Raw genomic sequence first — 20,178 nt, 5'->3', positions numbered from 1 at the left:
TGTGCAACCTTCGCCCCGGAGCTATTACACATAGAAACATCAAATAAATCGACCTTGGAAAAAGAGGTCATTGACCGATTACGCAATCTTTCTCCCTAGGGAGGCTATGCCCTTATTTGGAGCATAAACCACGTGGTTAGTACGGGATCAATAGGGTCACTTCTACTGTAGACGGCTAGCATTAGCAAAAAAAAGAAACTCATCAAATCTACTATTCAAAAATAACTTGGACTTTTAACGAATTGTTCCTTTGATCAGAATTGCAAATCCCAGTTTAAAATTTTTTACTAAACAGACTTTTTTATGTTTTTTTTTTTAACCTGGCATTACTTTAGAAGTGTCTCAGGGCTCCTATGGAAACACTTAAAATTTCTCTATCTGGTCAAGAATATTAAATATTAAAACCTGGGTATTTTCGAAGAAGTGCTAATTCATAATTTTTTTTTTATATACACTTCCTGAAGAATGTACTTTTACTTTCTTTTTTATGATGGGCCACGTTAAAGTATTAGCAACTTAGTATTTACCAAGTTGCATCTATCTTTTCTATCCCTATAAACTGTAAGTCCACTACCTATAGTTTAATCCCTGATTAATTTTTTTTTTTTTTAATCTGAATGTTCAAACTGATCATTGGAAACACTTTTCGCTACAAATAATCAATGCCATTGCTCCTTATACCTGCAAAAATTTTAATACTATTGCTCCTTGTATATCGCCAGATAATTTTTGAAAACAAACTATGTTCCGAGTTTCTATGGTATTTATGACAAAATATTTAACGAAATGTCTACCACAGTGACGTACTCTGAAAACTCCATGGATACTTAATTGTTTTTCTTATAATTAGTCTCCGACTGTTATTCCAATTAAAGTGGTATCTTGAAAACCTTAGAAGTTTCTTAATTTGAACCATTGGCTATAATTAAGAATTGAAGCTAAGTGCAACTCGCAATAAAATTTGAATTATTGAAGAGTAACTTTTTTTTAACTGTCAATTGCAATAAAAATTGCATTGGTTTGGTCAAAACAAAAATGCGTATAGGATTGTACTTGTGATAGCTACTTAAGGTCTTTCTTCGTTTGCAAGCAATTATTTCTGTTAATTATAAGTTTTAATGTCACTCTTTACTTTTATTAATTTTTTTTTTAATTTGATGACAAATAAAAACCACACTTTTCATATATATCAATTTTCAGCAAAGCCCAAATGACAATCAAGCTGTTTATGGGGTCTGAAAAGGTAGGGTCGCTGTTCTACTCTTGTCGAGTCTCGACACCACTAAATTGGCCAACATTTTTTTCGGATTAGTTTGAAACTTACAGAGCAATTAGACTGGGACAAAGGGACCTCAAAGAAGATACAAATATTGACTTAATTAACTATAATTTTATATTGACTTAAAAAAGGAGACTTTACCAACTCATGACTCAAGAACCTATAGAGAAAATCTAATTGCCTTCATTTGGGTTGACAACAAGAATTCAAGGGACAAAGTCCAGTGGTGGCTGGAGGCCAAAGCTTCTGACCAAAGCGAGTGGAGTAAGGCAACACTGGGAAATACTTAGAAGTGCCTAATCTAGAGCTGTCTGAAGGAGTTGATATTAGGCTGCATTTGCGAGAGCCGAATATTCAAGCAAGAAGAGGGAAGCTGTCAAAAATCTCGCTCTTTTCCTAGTTTTTTTTTTTGCAAAATACAAAAACGTCTGAAATTTAAAGTTTATCGTGGGAAGATTAATTTCTCATATATATGTGTGTGTATTGATGAGAGAGTGAGACAGAGAGAGAGATAAACTTTAGAGAGAGATTTGAAGACAGAGATTTATTTATAAACTGAACAAATTTAATTAAGTTTAATGTTACCCATGAAAAGCTACGAGCCTCAAAAGAAAAAGGGACCTTTATGGATTGATGGATTTCGAAAACATGGAGCCTGATTTTTGGAAAAGCGAAAAACATTCCCACAAACTCTATGTATCATAATGTAATTCACAGCTTCAAATTCAGCGTATAAGAAAACGTTATTTTAGCGGTTTTAACCTCCTATCTGCACAAATGTCAAATTTTGTGTTGTTGCCAGAAGACAAGACATGGATGTGTTTTATTTGTTTTTAATTTTTTTTTCTAGTGCTGTTTAAGTGACCGTAAAGATTGGAGGGAGACTAATGCATCCTTTGATGTATTTCCCTCCCTTCCGGACTACAAAATAATCAGAAAACCCCAGCGTAGAAGTTTAAGTGCTTTTTTGAGTTTTGCAATTTGTCCATTGCTTAGAGATATTGTTCGTTACTGGGAAACCTACGGAAAATTTTCCCGGGATTATTTTCTGCAGAGGGGGATTATCTGAAGGAATTTACAGCGTGGAAAAAATTTGTGGGAATAGTTTCGTTTCAGCAGGGATCAAATTGTCTGGCAATTTAATTCTTTCTCGTTTTGGGTTTGACTAGGTTATCTATTGTAATTTCTGTTCGTTTTTGGTTTCATTTATTTATTAATGGTGATTTGTAGTAGTTTTACACTTGGAAGATAAGAATAACTAACTCGTAGAACTGGACAACCCTTTCGCCCGTAAAAACTTAAACAATAAGAATTTGTCGGTTCCCAAAGCCTTGCTTTCAAAGCAAAGCTAGACCTTCTTAAACTATTTGGTGCCATATAGTTTAGCTTAATTTTGATGATTTTTCGGCCACATTTATTTTTTTCGGCCACATCTATTTTTTTCAATTTATTTATTTTTTCTTATTTTTTCTTCTTCGTCTTTTTTTATTTGGCGCCCAATACTGCTAAAAATTTCAGAAATTCTGTGCCGGGGCCTTATATATATATATATATATATTGGCTCAAAAGGCTTTGAAAATCACGAGATATCCGTAATTTGACAATGTAAAATGCCAAAATTTGCCATATTTATTTCGTCACCAAATTTGTCATCAGAACTTGTCCGAGTCATCTGTATATTGGGCGTTAGTTGTTTATGGATATGCCTTTCCCTCTGCCTCCTAAGAAAACTGACTGGAAATACAGCCTTTCATAATTCACTGTCAGCCTTTCACTGACTGCCTCCTAAAAATACAGCCTTTCATAAATTGTAATACTTAGGCATAGAAGGAAAATGCTAGAAAAACTTGTTATCGGTAGGAGTCAAGTAAGAGGCTTTGGTAATAAGTTGAAGTTCTTACCCGTAATCAATGCCACTAGAACGATGTTTTTAATATACACCTGATCCTCAAGACAAACAAATAAATAAATTGAACTATTAATTGCATACACAGGATATTCTTGACAGTAAAGAAATATATAGAAAAATACAATTAGAGTCCAGCGCTGGACACTCGGCAATCATAACAAAACCAAGCACATGTAAAACTCCGAAATCAGACTGGAACCAGCCTGAGGACCGTGACTTTTCGTTGAAACAATTTTAGTTTTCAACTAATTCTTCCTTTATACATGTATTTTCATTTGTATAACAACTCCATTATCCCTTACTTGGTGGAACTGGGCTGGCTAAGGTTTTTTTTTTTTTTTTTTTTTTTTTTTTTTTTTTTTTTTTTTTTAACACCGTGCTTAAATTATTAACTTGTTAGGTTTTAACAGTGAAAATTTTGACACATTTAAGATTCCCTACTAATTTATACCAAAACTTTAGCAAAGCCTATTACTATGTTGTCCATTGTTTCCTTTTTGAAGTTTTATACAATAAATTCCAAAAGATGTTTACAAAAGATAAATACGCAATCTGCAGAATGGGGGGCTATTCCCTGCGGGTAAACTACTTTCTTTGGAAGGTTGGACAAGCTTTATAAAGAGTTTTCAGCTTTATAAAAAAGATTCCAAAATGGAGTACAGCTGTTTATCCTCATTATTGGAGCTTTGTCAATTAGGCATGGCAGCTTTTAGATTAGAGACGGATAAGACTGAGGTACTACAGAGCCTAGCTCAGAGAACGAAACTATACCAAAAATGTCGTAGACACTTTAAATGCTTGTTATAGCAGCTTCTTTTCTTGTTTTTTTGCACTATCAAAGATTTTCTCTATGTTCCCGATTTCTACATGCACGGCAGAAAGGAGTTTTACCTTTCTGAATGAATGAAAAAATGTCTTACGAATTTCCTAGCAGAAACTGGGCCGAATAGACTTGCAAAACCAAATATCCACAGAGAAACTTCTGGTCACGCAGAGGGAAAATCAATATTCTATGTAAAAAAAATATTCTAGCAGAAATAGCTCAATGAAAATATTTTTATTTTTGCGAAACAAGATCACTGGAGTTTCGCCATCTATTATCAAGGCCTAATACAATTCTATTTGCCGAGTAAAATCCTGAATTCTATATGCTCGATAATATGGTTAGATTTTCAGTGTTGTCATAGCTCTGTGGGAAGTCCCATTCCTTTGTATTTATTAAGACTGTCAATAACTTCAATGAACTTTGCGACAATTGGAATGGGCTCAATTACAAGTGAAAAAAAGTAGCAAAAAGTCAATCACAGGCATATTTAAAGCTATCCATGATCCTTTAGAGTTACTTTGTTCATCGTAATGAGCAAAGCCCTATGAATTATTTCAAATAGATTCTTGATGAATCTTGGAGGTCTTAGGTTGTAATTCTATACGAATATCATAAGCCTTACGTATGAACACTTTCTTTTAATCAGAATAAAGACGCTATTTAGTGAAACCCTTCCAACCAACATTAAAACTTTTTAAAATGAACTGTTCGACAAATTTATTGCTAAAAGGCCATAAAATTCCCAAATTCTTCTTATCTGAAAGACCCTAAAGTGTAGTTTGGTTAGTGATGGCAGTGTTTTGTCCAGGCTGTAACATTATGGCCTAAGTTAGAGCCTGTTGGTGCCTGAGTTTGAGTTAAGAATCATCCTGGAATGTTTGAAAGACTTTACAACCTTTTTCTGTTATTATTTTATCCCTTTCTTAATATTAAATTTTTTTTTGAAGGTAATTTCTGTTGCAAAAGCTTTCAGTTCCATGGACTAGTAAACAGTCCCCTTAAACCACTTGAATCTAAAAGCTACTCACTTAAGTGAAGAAGTCTCAAGTAGTTGTAAGAAAAACACTCATTCTCGGACACTGTGATCAACTTAAAATCCTTGAAAACCTCAAAGAGGATGACACGTCATTGCTTTCTAAATGACCTGATCCATCTCCAAAAGATCAGAACTACATCAAAACCTTTGTTATACCCAGCAATAAAAGTTGACAGTGAAGGTTTCAAAGGTTGAAGCCTTCAATTGAAGGTTGAGGATTTTTAATCCGTCGTTATTGTTATACTTTTTCAGAATTTGATTTTGTTTGGCCCATTTTGCATATTGTGATCCCCTCTCAATACCTGTTGCTTTCCCGTCCTCAAGGCCTCGCTCTTTACACTAAAGTTTGACTCTTTGTCACAACTCAATTTTTTAAAGTAATAAAAAATTTAGCATAAAGAGCGGGGCGTTGAGTTGGGGACATCCCCTTTCATATACGGAATAATCTCTGTTCGTTTTAAGTTTTAATGTCGCTCCTTACTTTCAGTTAAAAAAAACTTTTTTTTTATTTAATCTTAAAGTAAACTCCTCAACATGGCATATCTAACTTAACTGAAATAAGACAAGAGAGCTCGTTCATCCTCAAAATTCTTAAAGCTCGATATAAGTAGCTCTTGACATCCTTAAAATTGGAATTCAGGTCAAAGAAGGTTTTGAAATGATAGGAAATTGTTTTCACAACATATTCCACACGAGCAACTACGAAATTCTTTTGGGATGGAATGGATTCCGGAATTTAATCAGGAAAATTAGCGGGGGAATTTTATCTTGAGAGGCAATTATATCATGGAAACTGCAGCTAATTGCCGAAACTAATATCCAGAATCATTTAAAGATTTTTCTTCATGTTGGCCTTTAAGGCTACGCCTTTCAAACATTTCAAAGAGACAAATGTAACCAAATGAATTCACCACATTACTTGTCACCACATGACTTGTGAAGGTAGACCGAAAGACCTGCCCTTTGCAAACCAGTTGAATATTTTCAAGGTAATCTAAAAAAGACTCCAACTTCAAATATATTCCAGTGGCCTTTGTTTCAGTCAATTTTGCTAGGATGCTAGTAACGCTTCAATCTAACCAAACTGTTGAAACGTAGGCTTCCATGATCTTTACACTAATTTATGACAAAGTTTTTTATTGTTTTAAAAAATAAAGTTGTGAGACACAGTCCAACTTTAGCGTAAAAAGCGAGGCGTTGATGAGGGGACAATCCCTTTCATATACGTATTAATTTCTTTTCTTTTTATGTTTTGCTTTCGCTCCTTACTTTGAGTTAAAAAAAATTGTTTTTTTATTTAATTTCTGAACGTTTTTGAATTAATACATCTTTTATTTTTGATCACCGTACATGAATAATTATAACGAAATTCCATATTAATTTTCCTTTTTTTGGCTAATTGGCTTTCTCGAAATTTTGTTCTGACGCAACTTACGAATTAACTGACGTAACGAATTTCTATATTCGTATGTTGTTATTACGTATATTAGGGTATTTGATATTTGGTCCAGTTGGATATTTGAAGCTCTACGAGCATTGAGTCTTGTATTAGGAAGGGTTAGGGGATTTTCTTTAAAGGGAGGGAGAAAACGTCGATGATAGTCAGAACTAAGGCTCTTGTGACCAAAGTTCATGGTAAGGATGTGACGTCGTGATTCCAATGTAATAAGTTCAAGTCTAGCCAAACCTTCATCGTATGTAGTATAGGCCGTCCCCAGAATAATTTTATTGCTCTTTTTTGAATACTTTCAATTTTAGAACATTGGTCTTCGGTCAGCCCAAGGTGCCAGACAGGACAAGCATATTCGAGACAGGGTCTTATATAAGAACAATAAATTATTTTAAGGTTTTGGATTGATATGGATAACCGTTTCAGAAGGGAGAAAGATTTAAGGAGAAAACAACCTGACTTAAATAAGTGGGAAATGGGGGAGTTCCATTTAAGGTCGTTGTCAAACTGCACACCAAGCAGTTTAACAGTATTTAAATTTGGTATGCAAAGGTAATTATTGATAGGGGGTATATTTAAAAATAAAGAAAATAACATGAAACTGCTTTTGGGTATGCTTAAGTTGAGTTTAACATTGTCAAGATCATTCTTTAAATTGTTAATTAGTGAATCGAGTGTAAAATTCAAAGTATTAGATGTTTGACAAAGGTTCAGTAATGTCAAATCATCCGCAAATTTAAAAGAGTTGTCAAAACTTGGTAAAACATTATTAAAAACTATTAAAAATGCTAAAGGACCTAATTTAGTCCCTTGAGGTGCTCCACAGGAAATCGAGGAAAAACCTGATGAATCCCCGTTAGGGAGGACTACACATTGCTCACGGCCAGACAAAAAGCTAGCTAACATACGTAAAACAAAATCTCTTGCACCTAAAGCCCTTGTATTATCTATAACTGTCTGATGATCCAAATTGTCGAAGGCTTTGCTAATATCAGCAAAAACAGCCTCAACGTAGGAACTATTCAACTCAAGATGTTTGAAAATAGTATCAAGTATATAAATTAAGCAATGCGTGGTGCATTGCTTATATATATATATATATATATATATATATATATATATATATATATATATATATATATATATATATATATATATATATATATATATATATATATATATATATATATATATATATATATATATATATATATATATATATATATATATATATATATATATATATATATATATATATATATATATATATATATATATATATATATATATATATATATATATATATATATATATATATATATATATATATATATATATACAACATATACATATATATATATATATATATATATATATATATATATATATATAAAAAAAGTACTTCTAAAGGCAGAGAGGTGGCACTGCTGCTTATGTAGCATCGAATCCTAATTCTAGTGTGTTTTTTTCTATTGATAGTTTTTTATGTGCGAATAGGTGAATGTGTAGTAATAAATGTATATTCACCCACAGATTGCGAAGATGAAGATTCGAAGAGAGATTTCGCTTCAGCAGTTAGTAAACTTAGCTCAAGCCTTCGTATGTCCTTAAACTGAAAATCTCATGTTTGATTGTAGATGATTTTTATTGTGATTTAAATTCCAGTTTGTCTTCAGCTTCTATCCGTGCTTCTTTACTACACGGAATATTTGGTGACGATTTTAAAGTTTAACAGAAATCCGCCAAGTTTACTTACATTCTTTTTTTCTCTTGCATATAAGTAGTATGCTAGTAAGCAGTCTCATCACAGCCCTACACCGGTGTACTATTGGAGTTAAAAACCCCCTATATAGTCCCTTTTGATACAACAAGAGCCCTATCCAAATGTGTTATTGAAGACATCGGATCAGTCGAGCATATGGTATTACGTAACCTTTTCTGGTTGATAACGAAATTTTTGGAAGCATTATTATCTGAGTTTCGTTTGCCAAGTAAGTTGTTCAATAATTGAAGTAATATGAGGTCTAACAAACAAAATTTCGATATGGATTCTAATGTATAATTGGAAGATATGTTTTTTTGTATTCTAACGGTTTCGAGCACACAGGTTCTTTTGACGGCCAATAACACTTATACCAATGGCCAAATTGTAACGGTACCAAAAATTGTAATGCCTACAACCGGCTAGGTATCACTTTTGCAATATAATGGTCCTGAGCACACGAGTTTTCCATTACCAGGCTTGCGTATGAGTTTGGGTCCCCACATTATCATCCAGGGCCCCAAGTCCCCCATCCAAGGCCCCATGTCACCCTCCAGGGCCTCGAATCCTCCATCCCCAGCTTTTCCCCCGCCCCCTATTTTTTAACTTATTTTTTTACTGATTTGTTTTTACTTTTTTCCATGTCTTCAAATCTAAAAATCACATCCCGATGAACTATTGGAGTTGCTAACACCTTTTATTGTGGCATTATACCAAGAATATTCAAACCGGTTTCCGAAAACTTCAAGAATAATGCGTTATCTGGTGTTGCGTAATCATTCATGTTGTCGGTGAAATAATGCATCGAATACAAGCGGGCCCACATCATGGTTTCCGAGGATATCTTGGCATGTTTCCGAGCATCTCAAGAATGATTCGTTATCTGGAATTGCCTAATCATTCATGTTGTCGGTTAAACAAATCAATACGTTCTGTGACTGTCCTCACATCAGGTCCTTTGAGGTAACAACTGAGCCAACTACATTTTTAGCTTCTATGCAGTTTTCCATTGATTTCATGAAATTTATGTCCACTATATGAATTGAACGTGAGACCCGTTATTTGCTATGGTAAAATAACGACGTTATTGATGAAATTAAGTTCTTAGAAACACATTCTAAGGCAATCAATGTATTGTTTCTGGACGCTGGCCAACTGGTGTTAAGCGTCACTACATCGCAACAAGTTGTTTGCACAATCGATTTCTCAATTTGATATATTGTAAATGCAATCAGTAATTTGTTTCCGGGCACGTTTTTTGGCATTATTCTGAGAATATGAATACCACGGTGATTTAAGATGCTTGTTGCATAGACATATTTTTTTTTATGGATAATGAAATTTGTTTCGATCATCTAAATTTTTTCGTTGTATACTTAGTGGATGGGGACTGATTCTCATACAATCTTGGTTTGTCAAACTGACATTTACAGTCCCCTTTAGTTATTGAATTGTATATATATCATCTATAGTTACTATTGAAATCAGTCCATGGATTATATTTGAATTTTTTTTTATTTTTTTTTATTATTGATCATTGTTATTAATTATCGATTATTGATTATCGCTTATTGATTATCGATTTTTTTTAGAACCTAGAATTTTCTGGGACTTAGCATTTTCTTGGACTTTTGAACTTAGATTTTTTTAACTTAGAATTATTTTGGGACTTTTTTGGGACAAAGTCAGGCCCACGAACACACAAAGACAGGCCCAGAGATATTCAAACAGACGCTCAGTCACACGGGCACGGTGGAAGAGTGCCAAAACACACATTCACAAAAACACAAAGCCAGAAACAGAAACACACAAAGGCAGGCACAGATACATGAAGACAGACGCTCAGTCGCATAGGCACAGTAGGAGAGAGACAAAAAATACACACAAAGTCAAATACACAAACTCATTAACCCAGGCACAGACACATGCAAACAGCCACTCAGTCACACAGGCACGGTGGGAAAGAGACAAATAATATAAGAAAAGCACAGGCACGGTGGGAGGGAAACAAAAAACACACACACAAAAACATAAATTCAGACACACAAACACACAAAGGCAGGCAGAGTAACATGCAAACCGACACTCAGTCACACAGGCACAGTAGGAAATAGACAGAAAATACACAAAAAAACGCAAAGTCAGACACACAAACACACAAAGACAGGCACAGAGACATGCAAGCGAACGTTCATTGACAAAGGCACGGTAGGAGAAAGACAAAAAACACAGTCAGACATACAAACCCACAAAGACAGGCATAGAGACATGCAAACAGACACTCAGTCACACAGGTATGGTGGGAGAGAAACAGATTAACAGACAAACAAAAAACAAAGTCAGACACACAAACACACAAAGATAGGCACAGAGACATGCAAACAAACGCTCAGTCACACAGGCACGTTGGGAGAGAGACAAAAGACACAGTCAGACACAAAAACACACAAAGATAGGCACAGAGACATGCAAACAAACGCTCAGTCGCACAGGTATGGTGGGAGAGAAACAGATTAACAGACAAACAAAAAACAAAGTAAGACACACAAACACACAAAGGCGGGCACAGAGACATGCAAATAGACGCTCCGTCACAAAGGCAAAGCAGGAAAGAGACATAAAACACACAAGAAAAACACAAAGTAGATACACAAACACACAAAGACAGGCAGAGATACATGCAAACAGACGCTCAGTCAGACAGAAACAGTGGGAGAGAGCCAAAAAACATATTCAGACATACAAACACACAAAGACAGACAGACAAACACAGAGATAAGCAAGCAGACGCTCAGTCACACAGGCACGGTGGGAGAGGTATAAAAACAAACACAAAAACACAAAGTCAGACTCATAAAGACACATAACTTTCAGTTATGTGTCTGGAAAAGAGGAGTTGAAGCTTTTAGGACGTATTGAGAGTGATATTAGAACATTAACCAAAAGGTACTCTTTGCATACTGGTACTTCTTCTTTTGCAGCTACATCCGCTTTTATTACTACTATTACTACGACTTCCACTACAGGGGCTAAGGATAGGAAGGTGAAATTTTCGGGGAATGTTTATGGAGATGTTGAACTAAATTAAAACAGATTGTACCCATACGGGTTGTCAAAAGAGCGTATCAGTAATATCAGAGGAATGGTCTACGGTATTAGGTTGAAACTTGTAGGGTATTTTAAGGGTAATGCTGAAGAAACCAAAATAAACAACATGCATACTTCTACTAATACTACTACTGGCACAACTACTACTAATACTACTACTGCTACAATGACTACTGCTAGTACTACCGACGCTAAAGGCATTACAGTCAAACTTTCAGGGAATGTTGAGGAGGAGGTTGAACTAAACTGAAACATAGTATTTGAATGCAGGTTATTAGAAAGGCGAACAGCTATATCTCTGGAACTGCTTAGACTATTAAGTTGAAAATTTCAGTGCATGTTGAACAAACCAAAAGGTACTATATGAATTAAACTACTACTATAATATACTCCTACTAGTAGTACTACTACTAAGGTTGAGGGTATTAAGAAAAATTTTTCAGGAATTTCAAGAGATATGTTGAATTAAATTGAAACACTATATGTGTTTGCAGGCTGTCTAAGGTCGTATCAAAAGTTTCTTAAGAACGGCTTAGAGTATTAGGTTGAAACTTTCAGTGCATATTGAGGGATGTGTTGAACTAATGAAAATTCAACTATATGCATACTACTACCACTAGCAGTACAAGTCCTACTGCTACTGATGTTAGTATTACTGTTACTAAGGCTATTGGTATTAATGCGAAATTTTCAGGGGCTGCTGGAGGAGATATTGGGCTAGACAAAACACTATGTTTGAAGGCTTTTAAAAAGAGGCATCAGCAATACTTCAGAAACGGCTTAGAGTATTAAGTTGAAATTATCAGGGCATGACGAGGGGTTGTTGCGGACATTTTTTACACTGTCATGGAACAATAAGGGCGGTGTTAAACTTATTAAAAACACATTATTTGCATGTGGGTTATCAAAGCAACACTTGATAACCCACAAGCAATATTCCCGCAACTACTTAGGGTATTAAGCTAAAACTCCCAGGGCTACTAATATTACTACCATTTTCACTACTACTTCTGCTAATATCACTGCTACTATTACCGCTACTATTGCACAGAATCAAAATAGTTTAAGTGCATCCAGGTCGTCAAGATAGACTAGGTAGTCAAGACGTCCAGGTGGGATATCTTAGGACTATAAAGTTGAAACTCTCACAGAAAATTTATGTTCCTTTAAATGTAAACCAAAAGGCATTATGTTAATGCTGGTTGTAAATAAGATGTTCTAGCAATATATGAACAACGACTGAGGGTAAAACTAAGAAACTTTTAGGGCAACTACTAAGACTACTTCTGCTCCTACTGTTGAACGAAAAGCAGGTGAAAGTGCATTCAGGTTGTCAAAATAACATAGATACAATATCTTAGGGACAGAATAGGATATTATTGAAAACTATTGAAAAAAATTGTCCAATATGTAAATTGCAAGCCAAAATGTGGATTCTGACAGAGAAAACCTTAAAAGATCGAAATTATTAAAACTAGATCAATAAAAAACAAACAGAAATAGATTAAAAAACTTTTTCCAAAAACAAAGTCTTTCAACAAGAAGTAAAGAGCTACATTAAAGCAAAATGAGCGAAAATTAAGGCAAATAGTTTGCAAAGCGTAGAACTATCAAAAATCACCATCCACAATGCAATGAAACCCAGAACGAACGAAATTACAATAAATTACCGAATCAAACTCAAAATGTGTAAAAAGTAAGAGGAATAGGAATAACGTTCCCAGTGTCTTCTAAATAACAAAACATGATTTACACTTTACTGAAAGAAACAGGATTTAAATTTTTTCTCTTTTTTAGAATGAATATATGACTTTCAAGAATGAACATAAGCAAATACTTTAAACTGTTAATTCACATTCATATGGTTTTTGCGGTAGTCTTTGTTATGATGGTAGGATCTTGCTCCAGTCCTTAGAAGGCACGGAAGCGTCTGCCCTACTCCTCTAAGTTTTTGCGCGTTTTAAGCTAGGCTCGGTTATTTATTATAGTTTCTGTTTTAGTTTGGGTTGCATTTCCTTTTGGAGGATGATTGGACACATCCAATCCAAATTTTGAGATAGCCATTTTGTTCAGCGTAGTTGATATCCAAATAGAAAATATGTTTTTGAGAAGGACACCCCCCCCAACCCTCGGGGCAAGGGTTTTAAGTTTTGCCCGGGGGCATATAAGGTTTTTATAGAAGGCGTTGTCGTAGAAACTTCAAAAAAGGCTCATTCGATTGGAAATTCAAAGGGCTAGTGCCCATTTTAATAGTCGAAAGTGATTGGAGGGCAACTAGCCCCCCCCCCTGCCCCGCGCCCATCATTACCCTGGACACATCCAATCAAAATTTTTAGATATCCATTTTGTTCAGCATAGTTGATTTCCTGATAGATAATATGTTTTGATGAGGACACTCCCCTACAACCCTAGGGGGAATGGTTTTAAGTTATTCCCTTGGGGAATATAAGATTTTTATAGAAGGCGTTGTCGTAGAAACTTCAAGAAAGGCTCATTCGATTAGAAATTCAAAGGGCGAGTGCCCTTTTTAATAGTTGAAACTAATTGGAGGGCAACTAGCCCCCACTCTCACGCCCATCATTCCCCCATACACATCCAATCAAAATTTTGAGATAGCCATTTTGTTCAGCGTAGTTGATTTCCAAATAGAAAGTATGTTTTTGAGGAGGACACTCCCCCACAACCCTCAGGGTAAGGGTCGTAAGCAATGCCCTGGGGGCATATAAGGTTTTATAGAAGGCGTTGTCATAGAAGCTTCAAAAAAGGCTCATTCGATTGGAAATTCAAAGGGATAGTGCCCTTTTTAATAGTTGGAAGTGATTGGACGGTACCTAACCCCCTCTCACGCCCATTTTTTCCCCAAACACATCCAATCAAAATTTTGAGATAGCCATTTTGTTCAACGTAGTTTAAAGTTCTGGAAATTAGGTCTTTGAGGATGACAACCCCCTCACAACCCTCAGGACAAGGATTGTAAGTTATGCCCTGGGAGCATATAAAGTTTTTATAGAAAGCGTTGTCGTAGAAATTTCAAAAAGGGCTCATTCGATCAGAAAATGAAATGGCTTGTGCCCTTTTTAAGAGTCGAAAGTAATTGGAAGGCAACTAACACCCCTTCCACGCCAGCCATTTCCCCAAACACATCCAATCATAATTTTGAAATAGCCATTTTTTTCCACGCAGTTAAAGTTCAGGAAATTATACCCTTGATCAGGACACTCCCCTCACAGTCTTCAGAGCAAGGGTTATAAGTTATGCCCTGGGGGCATATAAGGTTTTTACTGAACGCGTCGTCGTAGAAACTTCAAAAAGGGATCATTCGATTGGAAATTGATAGTGCCCTTTTTAATAGTCAAAAGTAATTGGAAGGCAACTAACACCCCTTCTTGAAAAAGGTCTCATTCGATTTGAAATTCAAAGGTCTAGGGCCCTTTTTAATAGTCGAAAGTGATTTGAGGACAACTAGCCCCACTTTCTCGCCCACCTTTTCCTCAAACACATCCAATCAACATTTTTAGATAGCCATTTTGTTCAGTGTTGTGGACTTCCAGATAGAAATTATATTTTTGGGGAGGAAACTCCCCCACAGCCCTCAGGGCAAGGGTTGTAAGTTATGCCCTGGGGGCATATAAAGTTTTTACTGAACACTTCGTCGTAGGAACTTCAAATAGGGCTCATTCGACTGGAAATTGAAGTGGCTAGTGCCCTTTTTAATAGTCAAAAGAGATTGGAGGGCAACTAACACCCCTTCCACGCCCACCATTTCCCCAAACATATCCAATCAAAATTTTTAGATATTAATTTTGGTCCACGCAGTTTCAAGTTCAGGAAATTATACCTTTGAGCAGGAAACTCCCCCACAGTCTTCAGGGCAAGGGTTATAAGTTATGCCCTGGGGGCATATAAGGTTTTTATTGAAATGTTTGTCGTAGAACTTGAAAAAGGACTCATTTGATAGAAAATTCAAAGGGCTAGTGCCCTTTTTAATAGTCGAGAGTGATTTGAGGGCAACTAACCCCGCTCTCACACCCATCTTTTCCCCAAACACATCCAATCAAAATTTTAGATAGCCATTTTATTCAACGCAGTTGAAAGTTTTGGAAATTAGGTCTTTCAGGATGACGACCCCAGTAGAAAGGGGGGTGCTACTCCGGTACTAACCACTGGGTTTATGGTTTTCTCACTGAGAATGAAAAAACAGAATTTTTCTCACTTGAAAAAACAGGAATTTTCTCACTTTTATGGTTGTTTCATGGATGGTTATGTGTGTCGGTCAATTTATTCGATTTTTTTCTTGGATGTCAACATCAATTCATGTCTGTTTTATGGTTTTTGTAAGTGAGAATGAAAAAACAGGAACTTTCTCAGTTTAATGGATGTCAACAACAATCTATGTCTGTTTTATGGTTTTTGTCAGTGAGAATGAAAAAACAACGACGAGTTCAGCAATTTATGGAAGTTTTATGGTTTTTGTCAGTGAGAATGGAAAAACAGGATTTTTCTCACTTTGATTGGATGTTTCAAAAACAAGATCACGTGTTTCCTGACAGTTAGGTTTTATTTAATTTTTAATCGCTTTTCAAATAATACCGAGAAAGCTAGCTTCGCTCCATGGAAAATTAACTCCCCCAACAGAAAATTCCCCAAAGCAAAGTTCCTCCCATGTGAATTACCCTTTACTGGAAAATTCCGTTCGGACGATTCCACCTGAAAACTTCTCCTTAGCATGCTTCGATTTGAAAAAGACTCTAATTTCTGCCATTTTGAAATCATTCTAATTAGACATTTTAGGGAATTATTTCGGCGAAACAGTTAGAGACATTTTAAAAGATGATTTTAGAAAAGGTTATAGAAGAGAATTTGAGGGTGAAACTCTGTGGTCGTTATAATACACAAGTTGTATTTGAACAGTGTTGTGAGGTCCTCTACCCCAACCCCAAAGGAACCTCATACCCCACCCCAACCCCAAAGGAAGCCCCTGATCCTCAAAGGTCCCCGGGCTCCCAAAGGGCCCCCGGCGCCCCAAAGGCCCCTAAGCCCCCCCATTTATAATACTTTTTAGGGCTTTATTATATCTTTTCAGAACAAGTTATTTTCTTATAGAAATCTGAAGGTAGGGTCTGGGTACATTTAGAATGGTGGCAATTATGAACTTTGAACATTATACTGAAAATAAGGGGGAATTGATGTTTGGAAAGAGGGCTTTGGAGCTAGGCTATTCATTTCAAATTAAAGTTTGTAGAACATGACCTAAACATGAGCTAAAATATTATGCTAAAGACAACAAGGAGGGGGGGCTGATCTACTTCAAAGCAGTAGGCAGCTGAAACCAATCAAGTTGATATTATTTATTATGAAAATTTGAATGAGAGAACTAAACTTAAAATCAGTAGGCTGATTAAACCAATCAAGTTTATATTATTTATTAGTAAACTTTGAATGAGATAACTAATAATAAACATTATAATCAAAGCGATGGGGACTTGATATTTGGAAAGAGGGTTTTGGAGCTAGGCTATTCATTTCAAAATTAAAGTTTGTAGAACCTGAACTAAACATGAGCTAGAATATTATAATAAAGAAAACAAGGAGGGGGGCTGATCTACTTCAAGGCAATAGGCTGCTTAAATCAATCAAGTTGTTATTTTTTATTAGGAAACTTTGAATGAGATAACTAAACTTCAAAGCAGTAGGCTGCTGAAACCAATCAAGTTGATATTATTTATTAGGAAACTTTGAATGAGATAACTAAACATAAACATTATACTGAAAATAAGGGGAATTGATGTTTGGAAAGAGGGTTTTGGAGCATAAACATTATACTGAAAATTAAGGGGGAATTGATGTCTGGAAAGAGGGTTTTGGAGCTAGGCTATTCATTTGAAAATTAAAGTTTGTAGAACCTGAACTAAACATGAGCTAAATATTATAATAAAGACAACAAGGAGGGGGCTGATCTACTTCAAAGTAGTAGACTGCTTAAAACAATCAAGTTTATATTATTTATTAGGAAACTTTGAATGAGATAACTAAACTTCAAAGCAGTAGGCTGCTTAAACCAATCAAGTTGATATTATTTATTAGGAAACTTTGAATAAGATAACTAAACATAAACATTATACTTAAAATAAGGGGGAATTGATGTTCGGAAAGAGGGCTTTGGAGCTAGGCTATTCATTTCAAAATTAAAGTTTGTAGAACATGACCTAAACATGAGCTAAATATTATAATAAAGACAACAAGGAGGGGGCTCATCTACTTCAAAGCAGTAGACTGCTTAAACCAATCAAGTTGTTATTATTTATTAGGAAACTTAGAATGAGATAACTAAACTTCAAAACAGTAGGCTGCTTAAACCAATCAAGTTGATATTATTTATTAGGAAACTTTGAATGAGATAACTAAACATAAACTTTATAATCAAAGCGATGGGGACTTGATATTTTAAAAGAGGTTTTTGGACCTAGGCTATTCATTTCAAAATTAAATTTTGTACAACCTGACATAAACATGATATAAAAAATTAAAAGAAGGAAAACAAGGAGAGGGGCTGGCCTACTTCAAGGTAGTAGACTGCTTAAATCAAGCAAGTTGATATTATTTACTAGGAAACTTTGAATGGGATAACTAAACATAAACATTATAATGAAAATAAGGGGGAATTCATGTTTGGAAAGAGGGCTTTGGAGCTAGGCTATTCATTTCAAAATTAAAGTTTGTAGAACATGACCTAAACATGAGCTAAATATTATAATAAAGACAACAAGGAGGGGGCTGATCTACTTCAAAGCAGTAGACTGATTAAACCAAACAAGTTGATATTATTTATTAGGAAACTTTGAATGAGATAACTAAACTTCAAAGCAGTAGGCTGCTTAAACCAATCAAGTTGATATTATTTATTAGGAAACTTTGAATGAGATAACTAAACATAAACTTTATACTGAAAATAAGGGGGAATTGATGTTTGGAAAGAGGGCTTTGGAGCTAGGCTATTCATTTCAAAATTAAAATTTGTAGAACATGACCTAAACATGAGCTAAATATTATAATAAAGACAACAAGGAGGGGGCTGATCTACTTCAAAGCAGTAGACTGCTTAAACCAATCAAGTTGTTATTATTTATTAGGAAACTTTGAGTGAGATAACTAAACTTCAAAGCAGTAGGCTGCTTAAACCAATCAAGTTGATATTATTTATTAGGAAACTTTGAATGAGATAACTAAACATAAACATTATAAAGAAAACGAGGGGGAATTGATATTTGGAAAGAGAGTTTTAGAGCTAGGCTATTCATTTCAAAATTAAAGTTTGTAGAACCTGAACTAAACATGAGCTAGAATATTATAATAAAGAAAACAAGGAGGGGGGCTGATCTACTTCAAGGCAGTAGGCTGCTTAAACCAATCAAGTTGATATTATTTATTAGGAAACTTTGAATGAGATAACTAAACATAAACATTATAATGAAAAAGAGTGTGAATTGATATTTGGAAAGAGTGTTTTGGAGATAGGCTATTCATTTCAAAATTAAACTTTGTACAACCTGAACTAAACATGAGCTATAATATTATAATAAAGAAAACAAGGAGGGGGGATGATCTACTTCAAGGCACTAGGCTGCTTAAACCAATCAAGTTGATATTATTTATTAGGAAAATTTGAATGAGATAACTAAACATAAACATTATAATGAAAATAAGGGGGAATTGATGTTTGGAAAGAGGGCTTTGGAGCTAGGCTATTCATTTCAAATTAAAGTTTGTAGAACCTGAACTAAGCATGAGCTAAAATATTATACTAAAGACAACAAGGAGGGGGGCTGATCTACTTCAAAGCAATAGGCTACTTTAATCAATCAAGTTGATATTATTTATTAGGCCTCAACACCAAGAAAGAGCTTTCAAAAAGCATTTGAGAGCAACTTCTTTTCTTAATGTCCCTTCTAAACCCATTTTTCGACTTGAAGTACCAATCCTTTTCGCTCTCAACTTCACTTTACAGCTTTTTAAAAGCTACAACATCAAGCAATACCTTTCAAATGGCATTTTAGAACAAGTTTCTTACTTAGTATCCCTTCATAACACATTTTAAAACTTGAGGTATCAATATTTTACAATCTAGACTTTACTGTACTGTTTTTTGGTTGCATCAACGCAAAGAAATAACATTCGAAAGGCAATCCAGAGCAAGATTCTTCCTCAATGACCCTCCAAAGCCCAATTTACAACTTGAAGCAACCATCTTTTTCATCAAAACCTATACTTTACAGCTTTTTGAATGCTCCAACACCAAGCAATACCTTTCAAAAGGCATTTCAGAGCAACTTCTTTTCTTAATGTCACTTCTAAACCCATTTTCCAACTTGAAGTACCCCTCCTTTTCATCCACAACCTTACTTTACAACTTTTTGGATACCTCAACACCAAGTAAAACTTCTCAAAAGGCATTACAGAGCATGTTCATTTCTTAAAGTTCCTCCTATACCCATTTTACAAGTTGAAGAATCCGTCCTTTTCACCCAAAACTTTACCTTACAGCTTTTTGGTTCTTTTGAATGTGCCAATACCATGTAATACTTTTCAAAGACATTTCAGAACAAGTTCTTTTCATAATGTCCATCCTAAACCCATTTTACAAGTTGAAGTACCCATCCTTTTCACCCACAACTTTAATTTACAGCTTTTTGAATGCTCCAACATCAAGCAATACTTTTCAAAGACATTTCAGAACAAGTTCTTTTCTTAATGACCATCCTAAACCCATTTTACAAGTTGAAGTACCAATCCTTTCACCCACAACCTTAC

Source organism: Artemia sp. Qi Xiang Cuo, unplaced genomic scaffold (assembly GCF_049724085.1).
Source record: "Artemia sp. Qi Xiang Cuo unplaced genomic scaffold, ASM4972408v1 HiC_scaffold_32, whole genome shotgun sequence".
NCBI lineage: Eukaryota > Metazoa > Arthropoda > Branchiopoda > Anostraca > Artemiidae > Artemia > Artemia sp. Qi Xiang Cuo.
This window is presented reverse-complemented; position numbering follows the sequence as displayed.